The sequence below is a fragment of the Saimiri boliviensis genome, chromosome 19 (assembly GCF_048565385.1).
Source record: "Saimiri boliviensis isolate mSaiBol1 chromosome 19, mSaiBol1.pri, whole genome shotgun sequence".
NCBI classification, from domain to species: domain Eukaryota; kingdom Metazoa; phylum Chordata; class Mammalia; order Primates; family Cebidae; genus Saimiri; species Saimiri boliviensis.
The window spans coordinates 42,190,267-42,204,820 of NC_133467.1; the positions used below are offsets into that span (position 1 = coordinate 42,190,267).

At 48.9% G+C, this 14,554-nt stretch overlaps 3 non-coding genes and 1 pseudogene across 3 annotated transcripts; 2 read left to right on the forward strand and 2 right to left on the reverse strand.

Moving 5' to 3' along the window:
- The first annotated feature begins 29 nt into the window (after positions 1–29).
- On the forward strand, positions 30–193 carry LOC141582368 (U1 spliceosomal RNA). Its single transcript, XR_012515234.1, has one exon. It is a non-coding gene; the product is annotated as a U1 spliceosomal RNA (small nuclear RNA).
- A 2,934-nt stretch (positions 194–3,127) lies between these two features.
- On the reverse strand, positions 3,128–3,214 carry LOC141582360 (small Cajal body-specific RNA 23). The gene has a single exon (XR_012515226.1).
- A 706-nt stretch (positions 3,215–3,920) lies between these two features.
- On the reverse strand, positions 3,921–4,085 carry LOC120363066 (U1 spliceosomal RNA). Its single transcript, XR_005578784.2, has one exon. It is a non-coding gene; the product is annotated as a U1 spliceosomal RNA (small nuclear RNA).
- Positions 4,084–10,097, forward strand: LOC141582180 (coatomer subunit gamma-1 pseudogene; annotated as a pseudogene).
- Positions 10,098–14,554: the final 4,457 nt, after the last annotated feature.

The following is a 14,554-nucleotide window of genomic DNA, read 5'->3' on the forward strand; positions in this document are numbered from 1 at the left end:
GCCTCGTCGGGGCGGAGGCGCGTGTCCTCATACTTACCTGGCAGGGGAGATACCATGATCACGAAGGTGGTTTTCCCAGGGCGAGGCTTATCCATTGCACTCCGGATGTGCTGACCCCTGCGATTTCCCCAAATGTGGGAAACTCGACTGCATAATTTGTGGTAGTGGGGGACTGCGTTCGCGCTTTCCCCTGGCCTTTCACGGTGAGAATAACACAGTCATTTAGTGTTTTGCTACAGCTGCAGGCTTTTTTGGTGTATTTACACTGTATTTTGCAACTTCGTTATTTAAAACTCTGACCCACCACGGATGTTACTTTCTTCCGAGATAATAAAGTAACTGTGGTATTAAACACCGTCATGCTCTTTGAAAGTTAAAAGTAATAAAACAGCCGGGCGCGGTGGCTCACGCCTGTAATCCCAGCACTTTGGGAGGCCGAGGCGGGGTGGATCACGAGGTCAGGAGTTCGAGACCAGCCTGGCCAACATGGTGAAACCCCGTCTCTACTAAAAATACAAAAACATTAGCTGGGCATGGTGGCGCGTGCCTGTAATCCCAGCTACTCAGGAGGCTGAGGCAGGAGAATTGCCTGAACCCAGGAGGCGGAGGTTGCGGTGAGCCGAGATCGCGCCATTGCACTCCAGCCTGGGTAACAAGAGCGAAACTCCGTCTCAAAAAAAAAAAAAAAAAAAAAAGTAATAAAACACTCTTTCCAGCTATTAGAATCCAACTTGCCTTCTTGCTCTAAATTCCTGACCCGTGACACTTACATGCCTAAAAGCTGATGTACTCAAATTACATTTCGTTATGTGTTTCGCACCAGCCTTTATTTTTCTCCTGAAAAGATCGCCATCCATGGCCCTGTAACTAAGGGCATGGAATGATCAAGTGCAATGTCATTATTGTTACCTATTTCTCATCGCTTTACTTGTGAGATGTCCCGACCTGCAGGACAACAACGGGAGCTCGAAGGGAGGGAGTGGGGATGGACGGGCAGGAGATGCGAGAAAAGGAGACAAGACAGGAGTCTGATCAAGTCTCCTTTATTGTAGCCAAGTTCACAGCTTAAATAAGCGCAGGCAGAGAGGCGGGGCAAGGGTAGCTTGCCAATGGGAAATTCCGGCCTAATGGGAAATTCCGGCCTAAGTAAGTTTCAGTAGACTGAAACTTACCAGTTTATCAGCAGGGAGTAGACTGAAACTTAACAGCTTAAGCAAACCACAACATGGCTGAGCAGACCACAAAATGGCGGCTACTGCTGCCCACAGTAAATTAATTTCATGGTATTCCCAAGACAGATGATTCAATAAGTCACAGCAGCTGGAAACGACTGAGGTCTCTCTCTCTGGCCTTTTTTTTTTTTTTTTTTTGAGACAGTCTCACTTTGTCAACCAGGCTGGAGTGCAGTGGCACAAATACAAAATAATTTTTCGTATGTTTAGTAGAGACAGGGTTTCACCACATTTGCTGGGCTGGTCTCAAAACTCCTGACCTCAAGTGATCCACCCGCCTCGGCCTCCCAAAGTGCTCGGATACAGGCGTGAGCCACGGAGCCAGGTCTAATTGTTTGTACATTTAAACAGATATTGGCAGTAACGTTTGCTTCTTTGACCAGTACAACCAGCACAAGAAATTCAGGAAGTTCAATTTAATTATTTAATTTAAAACTTTTTCTTTCTTTCTTTTTTTTTTTTTTCAAACAGCGTTTCCCTCTGTCACCCAGGCTGAAATGCAATGGCATGATCCTGGCTAACTGCAAACCTGCTTCCGGGGTTCAAGCAATTCTTGTGTCTCAGCCCCCGGAGTAGCTGGGACTACAAGTACGCACCACCATGCCCCGCTAATTTTTGTATTTTAGTAGAGTCGTGGTTTCACTATGTTGGTCAGGCTGGGTCTCAAACTCCTGGCCTCCCAAAGTGCTGGGATTATGGGTATGAGCCACCACACCCAGCCTTAAGATTTTCAGGCCAAAACAAACCTAAGTCTTGTATGTACTAGAATATTATACTACCACTATTTTCTACCTTATAAAAAATCTGAAATAAAATACAGTATGTAACAGTTTTTAGGTCAAGATGATGATGATGATTTTTCAAGACGGAGTCTCCCTCCGTCACCCAGGCTGGAGTGCAGTGATGTAATTTTTACTCACTGCAATCTCTGCCTCCTGAGTTCAAGCAACGCTCCTGCCTCAGCCTCCCAAGTAGCTGGGATTACAGGTGCACGCCACCATGGCTGGCTAGTTTTGCATTTTTCGTAGAGATGGGGTTTCACCATGTTGGCCAGGCTGGTCTCAAACTGCTGACCTCGTGATACCCCTGGCTCGACCTCCCAAAGTGCTGGGATTACAGGTGTGAGCCACCGCACCCAGCATAACCAAGATTATTAAACCATTCTAATTTGTCAACAGTCACACTGATTTTTTTTTTTTTTAAGATGGGGTTTCACCATGTTGGTCAGGCTGGTCTTGATCTCCCAACCTCAGGTGATCCTCCCGCCTTGGCCTCCGAAGTGCTTGGATTACAGGCATGAGCCACCACACCCCGCCGAGTCACACTGATTTTTAAAAAATGTAATGAACTAGGCCGGGCGCGGTGGCTCCAGCCTGTAATCCCAGCACTTTGGGAGGCCGAGGCGGGTGGATCACAAGGTGGAGAGATCGAAACCAACCTGGTCAACATGGTGAAAACCCGTCTCTACTAAAAATACAATGAATTAGCTGGGCGAGGTGGCGCGTGCCTATAATCCCAGCTACTCAGGAGGCTGAGGCAGGAGAATTGCCTGAACGCAGGAGGCGGAGGTTGCGGTGAGCCGAGATTGCGCCATTGCACTCCAGCCTGGATAACAAGAGCGAAACTCCGTCTCAAAAAAAAAAAAATAAAAGGAACGAACTTTCTGATGTCTCTATATTTACATTATTAAAATTGTTCAAAAGCATCAGATTCCTCTCTATCAACTTTATTTTTTATCGTCCCAAACTATCAAGATCATTAATTTGATTTACAGCTAAATCTATTATTTTTTCTTTTTTTCTCAAGCGGTATGTGAGGTCAAGTGTTATCAATCACGTGTGACTTTTAAAGGGAGTTTTCACCATCATAAGGCACACTGAACAAGTTGTGTCCCTTGTCGTACTGAAAACCGTGGTGTCCTGTGTCTGCTCAGACAGGACACCCCCAAACCAGTCCTGTTTCTCATGTTAGAAATTCAACAAGAAAATTATCCCCTCATGAAACGTCCCATTTAAAGCATAAATATGCTGGGCGAGGTGGCTCATGCCTGCAATCCCAGCCCTTTGGGAGGCTGAGACAGGCATATCATTCGAATTCAGGAGTTTGAGACCAGCCTGGCAAATATGGTGAAATCCCCTCTCTACTAAAAATATAAAAATTAGCTGGATATGGTGGCATGCACCTATGATCGCAGCTACTCTTGGAGGCTGAGGCAGGAAAACGGCTTGAATCTGGGAGCTGAACTTGCAGTGAACTGAGATCACGCCGTGCACTCCAGCCTGTGCTACAGAGCAAGACTCTGTCTCTAAATAAATAATAAAGCATAAGTAGTAAAATAATAATAGTAATAAGGCACAGGTTCTTGTTATTCTGTGTTATCTAGGCTAGAGGGCTGACCAACCTCAAGGCTGGCCTCCAGGTCCGCAGAGCAATCTCTGCATAAACAGCGCGGCCCAGAACTCAGCTCTGCCAGAGCCCAACAGAGATGAGACAGCTGCAGACGCTACACTCCAGCGAATGACAGAACTTGCTTCTTAAAATGCAGTCACGTAATAGAATGTGGGGAAAACAACGGAAAAAAACCAACCCTTTGCTTTACTTCATTTTGGCCCAAAACATTGACACAAAATCAACAAAAACACGAACCTTTAACAGTAACACCAGATCTTTCATTAAACCATGAAAGGCCAGGGGAAAGCGCGAACGCAGTCCCCCCACTACCACAAATTATGCAGTCCAGTTTCCCACATTTGGGGAAATCGCAGGGGTCAGCACATCCGGAGTGCAATGGATAAGCCTCGCCCTGGGAAAACCACCTTCGTGATCATGGTATCTCCCCTGCCAGGTAAGTATGAGGACACGCGCCTCCGCCCCGACGAGGCCTCACGCGCCTCGCCCTTTACACGCACGGTCACTTGCCGCGGGCGCCGCACCCCCGGCCCTCCGAGCCCGGACACACAGCTGGGACCCTGGGGGCCGACTCGCGGTCCCGGACTCGCTCCCACGCGGGGAACTCCCACGGCGGGAAGCAGCGGGTGGCCGAGCAGCAGCCCCTGCGCCGCCTCATCTGCATAGAGGCCGCCCCCTGCGTGACGTCACCGTCAGCGCCTTCCCAGGCCCGCCCGCTCCTCCGCCACTCAGCCGAGCGACCGCGGCCGGAGCCGGCGGGGAAGTGACGTCGGCCTCTCCCTCCCTCCTTTCCCTCCCGCCCTTGTCCTCTGGGCCGGTGCGCCGAGACCCCGCAGCTGGTCTCCCCCAAAGAAGCGCCTGCTCGACCTCTGCCCTGTGGCGCCCAGCTGGAGGCCTGTGCACCATCCTCAAAGAATGGCTTTTAATTTGCAGACTAGAGCGTTTCGGATCACAGAACACCGGGTCCTTTCGAACACGGTTCTCTTTGCGAGCTGGCATGGCGCCTGAAATGGGAAGCCCTTGCCTGTCAGAGAAGCCGTGTCTGTGAAACTAGGGGCTGCTCAGATGGCTGCGCACCAGCCGTCCTTCCTGATTTTACCAGCAGTAGCGTCGTCAAGAGAACTGTCCAATTTCGTGACCCTTGTAGGTCGGGTCGTTTTTGTTTTCAAATACGGTATTGTACTAAAAGAAAGCGGAGCGCGGCTGCTGTCTCAGCGTCATCCCTCTGTGGGCCTGAGAATTTGGACAGGCTCATTCCTCACACAGAATTTCTCCTCTTTCCTCATTCTCCCTTTAAATGAAAACTTCTTGAAAGTGCTGACGATCCGAAGCGGGGCCAAGGCGTTTCTCCCTGCCAGAAAGGCTCATTCCCAGCTAGTCCTGTCCCGCACCGGGGGCTGCGGAGGAAAGGCGTCCTCGCTGATGAAGTTTTAACAGCGCCCAGCAGCTGAATTGGTGTCATCACGGAATGGAAAAAAGAGAGAGAGAGAGAGATCTCGGTCAATTCCATAGTTGCTGTCACTTATTGAAACGTCTCTAGTCTTCAGAGTATCACGAATTTAGTTTCTTACAAGTTAGCAATGAGAAACACATTAATATTTACAACTTGAGTAGTAGAAATCTAACGCACACAACGATGATAATCACAAGGAGAATCTGTGTGCCAGAACAGGAAGGGACGCTCTCCATTAGGCAGCAGCTGAAAACGGCAGGGAAAACATCAAATCCCAGTTCCTCTTCAGGGAGTTCTCGTAGCCAACTGGCTTCTTTCTGATTTTTCCAAGAGAAGGTTCTACTTCATGGGAAGTATTGACGTATGTGCAACAGAAGGTGTCAGCCACCACGTACATCTCCCTGCTCAGCGGAATATATCACTAAAGCGACACGATTATCTAGTACAACCTTAGCCAGTGAATAGCTCTCTGCTGGGCTGCAAAAGAGGCCACAGTTTTATCAGCGATATTTTCCTCTCTTTTTCTTTTTCTTTCAGAGACAGCATCTGACTCTGTGGCCCAGGCTGGAGTGCAACGGCACCATCACAGCTGACTGCAGCCTCGAACTCCTGGGCTGAAGTGATTCCCCCACCTCAGCCCCCGAGTCACTGGGATAACAGGCCAGAGCCACCATGCCTGGTTTTCATCAGCAATGTTCCCTAAGGTTACAGAAAGATTTGTAATCCTGGGAAGAAACGCTCCCTTCAAGCAGAAGTGTTCTCCCCAGAAAATGCAAGGAATTATCTTCCTGATGGCCAGGCAGATAATTCTCAGGTTTTGCCCCAATAGAATCTCTATCTAAAATAGAGTGGTGGTCGGGCCTAGTGAAAAGTTTGAGGAACTCGCCCAGTGTTGGGTTTCTTCAGAGCCATAGCTGTGTTCAGATATCCTAAAAGACACTGCCCTTCTCCACTCCATGCCCTCAGACATTTATTGGACCTGGATGGTGATCTCCTCCAGACAACATAAATGCAGGTGCAGAACAGGAAAGTGTATTATCATTTGAGTACATCAGCTCTTGGGCATTTTAGCCCATGCGTCAGACACGCTAGAGCAGGAGGGCAGGTTGACAGCAGGAGGGAGTGTGTTCCTTTTAATTTCCCAACAGCACAGTGGTGTTTGACAGTCATGTCAGACTGAGGTGACACTCTGAAGTTGTTGCTGTTTGTTTCTGTGCATTTTGCATGTTTGTTTTTGATACGGGGTCTCACTGTCACCTAGGCTGGACTGCAGTGGCATGAGCCTTGAGTGGGTTGACTTCTGCCTTGACCTCACGAACTCAAGCCATCCTGTTACTCATTCTCCCGAGTAGCCGGGACTACCGGCGTGTGACGCCGCACCCTGGGGTGTGAACTGGTGAACTGGGATTTGAGGTTTCGGTTGGCTTCCTAATGGACAGGCTCCCTACTCTTCTGGAATACAGATTGTCTTCATGATTATCATTCTTGCGTGCATTACATTTCTACTACCTTGCTAATTTGTTTTTCTTCTTTTTCTTTTTCTTTTTTCTTTTTGTAGAGACAGGCTTTCATCGTGTTGCCCAGGTTGGTGTCAAACTCCTAGGCTTCGGGGACCCACCCACCTCAGTGTCCGGTTTCCCTCAGTGTTGGGATTACAGGTATAAACGACTGTGCCTGGCCTGAGCTAGTGTCTTTCACTAAGGTAACTAAGTATTTAAGCCACTGAGAAAAGCACAATTTATAAGGGAATCATTCTGGTGCTCTTAAAGGCTAGTGTCGGCCATTTCAGATACTGTTTAAAGAATCCTCCATCGGGGGTCCCTGCAGAACCACTGTTGCCCGCCTCTCTGAGCCGCACCCCGCAAGCATTGCATTGCTGCTGCATCCCACTGGCTCTACCACATTGAAGAAATGCCACAAGAAGGACGAGGACTCAAGTGGAGGCTCCAACCCACTCCAGCACCTTGAGAACAGAGCCATCCTCCAAGAGGCCCGTGCATTTAATGGAACTCCCATCGGCCCTCGGAAATGTGCCCACATCCTCACCGAGATCCTTTATCTCATAAGCCGTGGGGAGCATCTGGAGACCCACGGAGGCGACCGAAGCCTTCTTTGCCATGACCAAGCTCTTTCAGTCCAATGATCTCACACTCTGTCGGATGTGCTACTTGACCATCAAGGAGATGTCTCGCATCGCAGAGGATGTCATCATTGTCACCAGCAGCTAATAAAAGACGTGACTGGGAAAGGAGACAACTATCAGGGCCCAGCCGTGCGAGCCCTCTGCCGGATCACTGACAGCACCATGCTGCCGGCTACTGAGCGCTGCATGAAACAGGCCATTGTAGGCAAGGTGCCCATGTCTGCAGCTCTGCCCTGTGTCTTCCTTGCACCTGCTGGTCAAGTGCTGGGTGAATGAGGCTCAGGAGGTGGCATCCAGTGATAACATCACGGTCCAGCACCACATACTAGGGCTCCTGTACCAGCCCTGGTGTGTAAGAATGACCAGCTGGCTGTCAATAAGACGATCAGCAAGGTCACCGGCATGGCCTTAAGTCTTCCGTTGCCTACTGCGTGATGATCCAGGTGGCCAGCAAGCAGCTGGAGGAGGAGGATGGCAGCCGTGACAGTCCAGTTTGACTTCATCCAGCGCTGCTTGTGCAACAGGCATGAGACGGTGGTGGGCGAAGCTGCGTCGGCCATCGTCAACCTGCCAGGCTGCAGTGCCAAGGAGCTGCCCCGGCCGTGCCAGTGCTCTGGCTGTTCCGCAGCTCACCCAAGCCTACTCTCCATTGTGCGGCTGTTCACACCCCCAGTAAGGTTGCCATGAAGCAGCCGTCAGCTGTGACAGCCTGCAGTCTGGATCTGGAGAACCTGGTCACAGATTCACACCGCAGCACTGCCACGCTGGCCGCCACCACCCTCCTTAAGACAGGCAGTGAGAGCAGCGTCGACCGCCTTATGAAGCAGGCGTCCTCCTTCGCGTCAGAGATCTCGGATGAACTCAACGTGGTGGTTGTGCAGGCCGTCAGTGCCCCGTGTCAGAAGTATCCTCGCAAACACGCCACCCTCATGAACTCCCTGCTCACCGTGCTGTGGGAAGAGGGTGGCTGTGAGTACAAGCGCGTCACTGGGGACGGCGTCGTCAGCATCACTGAGAACTCAGAGGGCAAGGAGACGGGGCTGTCACATCTGTGCGAGTTCATTGAGGACTGCGAGGTCCCAGAGCTGGTCACCCGTATTCTGCATCTCCTGGGCCTGGAGGGGCCTAAGACCACCAACCCTCAAAGCACCAAGTGGAGCATGAGGAGGTCCGGGCAGGTGCCGAGAGTGCTCCGGCCAAGTCTGGAGGCCAGAATGAAGAGATGTTACCCAGTATCGTGGTGTTGCTGCAGAGGTATGTGATGGATGATGACAATGAAATAAGGGACGGAGCCACCTTGTCCAAAAGTCCTGGAGCGAAGCAGAAGGCCCTCAATGCGGGCTATGTCCTAAATGGTCTGACTGTGTCTGTCCCTGGTCTGGAGAGGGCTCAGCCTCAGTACACTCTAGAACCATCAGAAAAACCTTTTGACCTCAAGTCTGTGCCCCTGGCCACAGCGCCCGTGGCAGAGCAGAGAGTGGAAGGCACCCCCGTCACCGCAGTCAGACACCCTGAGAAAGTGGCAGCTACAGGAGATCTTCCAGGAGCAGTTGGCAGCAGTGCCAGAGTTCCAGGGACCTGGGCCCCCCTTCCAGTCCTCGCCTGAGTCCGTGGCCCTCACCGAGTCAGAGACCGAGTATGTCATCGGCTGCACCAAGCACACCTTCACCGACCACATGGTGTTTGTGTGACTGCACGAACACACTCAATGACCAGACCCCAGAGAATGCCGCAGTGCAGATGAGCCCACTGAGCCTGTGAGGGGCTCTGTTACGTGCCTGCCCAGAGCTTGCCCTCCAACCAGCCTGGGACCTGCTACACGCTGTCGGCACAGCCCAAAGGAGACCCCCCGGCTGTGGCCTGCACATTCAGCTGCATGCTGAAGCTCACTGTCAAGGACTGTGCTCCCACACTGGGGAGACCGACGATGAAGGCTGCGAGGATGAGTATGTGCTGGAAGAGCTGAAGTTACTGTCGCTGATCACATTCAAAAGGTCATGCAACTGAACTTCGAAGCAGCCTAGGGTGAGGTAGGGGATGAATTTGGGAAGGAGGAAATGTTCACCTTGTCTACCATCAAGACACTCGGAGAGGCTGTGGATAACATGGTGAAGTTCTCGGGAATGCACCCTTGTGAGAGGTCAGACAAGCTGCTGGATGACAAGAACACCCACATGTTGCTCCTGGCTGGTGTGTTCCAGGGTGGTCGTGACATCCTGGTGCACTCTCAGCTGCTGCTTTTGGACACAGTGACAACGCAGGTGACAGCCAGAAGTTTGGAGGAGCTGTAGTAGACATCATTTTGGCATCTGTGGGCTGAGGGGCCAGCCTGCACAGGACCCTTCCCCGACACTATCTGGAAGTCGTGCCTTCCTCAGGAAACTGCCGGAAACCCCTTCCCAAGCTTCTGTGTTCAAAAACAATTAGGAATCACTGCAGATATATAGCTTTTATTCTGCCTCCTTGTCCGGGACTACTTGGTGGTGACTTATTTTTATTTATTTATTTATTTATTTATTTTTTAATAGGGGATGATTTTAGCTTGTCCTAAATCTTGCTGTCCTTCCTTCCTGGAAAGGGACATCATAAATGAATAAAACATTCTCAACTCTTCTTGAATTTATCCCCCAAGAGACCATCTTATCCCTGTAATAAATCAGCACGTATTTATTGAAAAAAAAAAAAAAAAGAAAAGAAAAGAAAGAATTCTCTGTCGTATTTATTGAAAAAAAAAATAAAATAAAAAGGAATTCTCTGTCGAGTGCGGTGGCTCATATCTGTCATCCCAGCATTTTGAGAGTCTCAGAGAAGAAAATCACTTGTGCCCAGGAGTTCAAGACAAGCCTGGGTAACAGACGAGAGAGGAGAGAATCCTCGTCTCTACAAAAAAAAAAACCAAAAATGTAGCCAGGCGTGGTGGCGCACACCTGTGGTCACAGCAGCTACGGCAAAGGCTGAGGTGGGAGGATCACTTGAGCTCGAGAGATCGAGGCTGGGCCGGGCCATGATCCTGCCATTGCATTCCAACCTGGAAGGCAGAGTGGGACCCTGCCCCAGTAAAGACACGGGTTCTCAAACCACTCAAACTGTTTAGAAATGGTGTTTTTGTTTCGTTTTTGCTTTTCTTTCTTTCTTTTTTTTTTTTTTTTTTTTTTTTTGACAGAGTCTCACTCCATCTCCCAGACTGGATTGCAGTGGCAGGGTCTCGGCTCACTGCAGCCTCTCCCTCCCGGGCTCAAGCGATTCTTTTGCTTCAGCCACCCGGCAAATTTTTGTATTTTCAGTAGCTATGGGGTTTCCCCATGTTGGCCAGGCTGGTCTTGAACTCCTGACCTCAAGTGATCCACCCAACTCGGCCTCCCAAAATGCTGAGATTGCAGGCATGAGCCACCACACCTGGCTCTCAAACCATTGTAAGAAAGAAAGACAGATTTGTCTGGCTTTCAGTACATTGCTGAATTATCCCCCAATCTACATTTTTAGGAAGGACGTGGGGAAGGGCAACACGGAGGTATTTGGCCAAAATGCAGACCCTTTCATGTTCTTCTTCAGCCTGTTTTTGAAAATCCTTCCATTTTGCCTTTTGTATCCAGTTTAGTGGTCTTGCCTTCTTACACCCGCACGTGAATTAATTGATGAAGGTCAGAATATTTGGGCTCAAAGGTTTCAACAGTTAAGTCAAATTTTCTCCCAAACCCTATAGGATCTTGAGCCTGCTTTAGAAACAGAAGGGGAAAATGTATTTACATTTAGACCAGGGAAGTCTTGTCTAGTATTCTTTTTTTTTTTTTTGAGGTGGAGTTTCGCTCTTTTTACCCAGGCTGGAGTGCAATGGCGCGATCTCGGCTCACCGCAACCTCCGCCTCCTGGGTTCAGGTAATTCTCCTGCCTCAGCCTCTCGAGTAGCTGGGATTACAGGCACGCGCCACCATGCCCAGCTAGGTTTTTTTTTTTTTTTTTTTTTTTTTGTATTTTTGGTAGAGACGGGGTTTCACCATGTTGACCAGGATGGTCTCGATCTCTCGACCTGGTGATCCACCGCCTCGGCCTCCCAAACTGCTGGGATTACAGGCGTGAGCCACCGCGCCCGGCCCTTGTCTAATATTCTTAATTCACATTATGGTGAAGCGGAATACACAGTGGTAGGCTCCCCTCTTCCTGTGTGAATTACCTTGAAAGGGGCTGTCAGAACAGAAGTTTCAGGGAAGGGGCCACGGCCCTGGGGACTCTCCTCAGGTGACGGTGATGGAAGAAGAGGCAAGAGGACAGGAGGGCTCAGCTGAGGGAGACTGTGCAGGTGCAGGGGCCGGAGGAGAAGGAGCTGGTGGAGGCGAAAGAGGCAAAGCCTCCTCAGTATTTTTCAGGTCAGAAAAAGTCTGCTGACCGCCTTCGGTTTACTCCCCAATGGAGGCAATTTTCTCAGAATTTCTTTTAGAAATTTCTAGGTATCATTGGAAGTAAGTCTCCCATTCAATTTGTCTGGTTCTAAAACCTTTTTTCTTTTTCTTTTTCTTTGTTTTTTTTTTTTGAGTCGGTGTCTCACTGTGTCATCTAGCCTGGAGGGCATGATGTGATCTTGGCTCACTGCAGCCTCCGCCTTCGAGGCTCAAGTGATTGTCCTGCCTCAGCCTCTCAGGTAGCTAGGATTACGGGCACACGCCACCACTGCCTGGTTACTTTTTGTATTTTTAGTAGAGATGGGGTTTCACCATGTTGTCCGGGCTGGTCTGGACTCCTGACCTCAAATGATCCACCCACCTCGCCCTCCAGAAGTGCTGGAATGACAGGCGTGGGCCACCATGCCCGGCCTAAAACCAAATATTTCTGATTGTCCACACTAATACATTATTTTAGGCATTTCAGAAAGATCCCCATTTTCTCCATTCTGCTCATGACTTTTTCTGGTTAGGCGGATCCAGTTTCTTGGATATTTACAAGAGGACGATTCATAAGTGTTACACAGAAACCCAGCTGGTGTTTCTAAAGGCGCTTGTTTTTTTCGCAACCTGCTCAGAATTTGAAGCTTCATTTCCCATAATTCAGAGCTTTTCAAAGATGACCAAGGCCCGAGATGTGTTTTGGTCACAGTCATCCTACAGATGTCACCGGAGTCATTTCTCTCTCTCTCTCTCAGTGGCTCCCACTGTTTCTAAACACTAGGTGGCCACAGAGTGCATATGCCACGGGGGACCCGTCCCACATATACCATCCCAGAAGAGCAGGAAAGGGGGTTCATAAAGATGTTCTCCCGATGGAGAGTGCCCTGTGAGGCTGCCTTTGCATGGTGAGTAGCGACCCTGTTACCTCTGCAGAGTCCCCGGTCACTTGGAGCACCTGAATGGGTCAGCGGGAGCAGATCACTTCTTTTCTTCAGGGTTAAGAACTAACAGGAGTCTGTCACAAATGAAAAGCTAAGTTCCAATGTTCCAAAAGGCATGCTACATAAAGCGAAACCACCAGTGCCTACCTGGTGCTTTGTCATTGCAGGATACTGCCAACCAACTTTCCAAAGTTTTTGAATTATTTATACTTCTGCCAGAAATAAGTAGGAGATTCCAGTGCCCTCATTCTGCCAAAGTTTGGGAATGTGGGTCTTTTTTCAAAGTCAAGTTTAGCTGGGTGCAGTGGCTCATGCCTGTAATCCCAGCACTTTGGGAGGTCCAGGTGGGTGGATCACAAGGTCAGGAGTTTGAGACCAGCCTAACCAACATGGTGAAACCCCGTCTCTACTAAAAATTAAAAAAAAAAAAAAAAAGAAAGAAAGAAATTAGCCAGTCGTGTTGGCACACACCTGTAATCCCAGCTACTCAGGAGGCTGAGGCAGGAGTATCGCACGAACCCAGGAGGTGGAGGTTGCAGTGAGTCGAGATAGCGCCACTGCACTCCAGACTGGGCGACAGAGTGAGACTCCATCTCAAAACAAAAAACAAAAAACAGTCAAGTTTATTGAGGTCTAATTAAAATTCGCCAGCATTACATTATGCACATTGTTTTCATGACATCCCATCTTTGCAAAGTTGGCTTTTGATGGTAGCTCGGATTAAGAAGCTAGGAGCAAACAAAAACTTCAGTATGTAACAAAGTACGAAGGTGGCCGTTTGAGAGCGTTTGAGAAGCTAGGAGGTGCAGAATACCAAGGCATATTACTTTTAAATGTCAAACTATTAAAAACAACAAATGACTTGAGTGAACATTTACAAAATTCCCAAGAGTTAAGAGAACACATGGACGGGCGTGGTGGCTCACGCCTGGAATCCAAGCACTTTGGAGGCCAAGGCGGTTGGATCACCTGAGGTCGGGAGTTCAAGACCAGCCTGACCAACATGGTGAAACCCCGTCTTTAAAAACAAAACAAAACAAAACAGAAAAACAGAGAACACATAAGAATACCCACAGCACCCAGTGGCATACCTACAACATACAGAAATCTATCTGAAGCCAGCAAGCAACGGCAATCTCCAAGTGAATTAATGAAGTAAGAGACAACCAAAGGCAATCAAAATTATCAACTCCATTTCATATTTGTCATGAATTTTTAAATTAACTATATATCTTGAAATTATAAATTGAGCTGACATATAGTAATAGAGAATGATAGTGTTATATATTGGATGATATCTAAAAATATTTACCCAGGTACCTTCAGTAGAGTGATTGAGTCTTCTGATTTATAGAATCATAAAAATTAACTCCCTTCTAAAGATATTACCTACTTAATTTATAAGTGAGTCCAAAGCTCGTATCTCTTGCTGCATTATAGCCAGCAAGTCGAGAGACAAAGTGTGGGAACAGGGAAGGTGACTGTATTCCAGAGAGCCGCCAAACTGAGCAGATGGTGAACCAACTTAAGTTAATACGGATTTCAGGCCCCTTGTATATTAGGGAAGGAGGAAGAAGGAGGTTGAAGTGAAGGGGTCGGATAATGACAGGCTTAAGGGCTGCAGTGAGAGCCCAAGGGGGTGGTGAAAATTCTTTGTCCTCTGCCAGGTCACAATGCTCTAATAAATCTTCAACTAACACTGTTTCTTGTGTATACAACCTCTTTATCTCCTCAGAAGTTAGTTTCAGCAAGGGTTTTTTGTTTTTTTTTTTAAACAGAGTCTCTGTCACCAGGCTGGAGTGCAATGGCTCAATCTTGGCTCAATGCAACCTCCACCTCCCAGGTTCCAGCAATTCTCCTGCCTCAGCCTCCCAAGTAACTGGGACTACAGGCGTGTGCCACCATGTCCAGCTAATTTTTATATTTTTAGTAGAGACAGGGTTTCACCATGTTGGTCAGGATGGTCTCAGTCTCTTGACCTCGTGATCCACCCACCT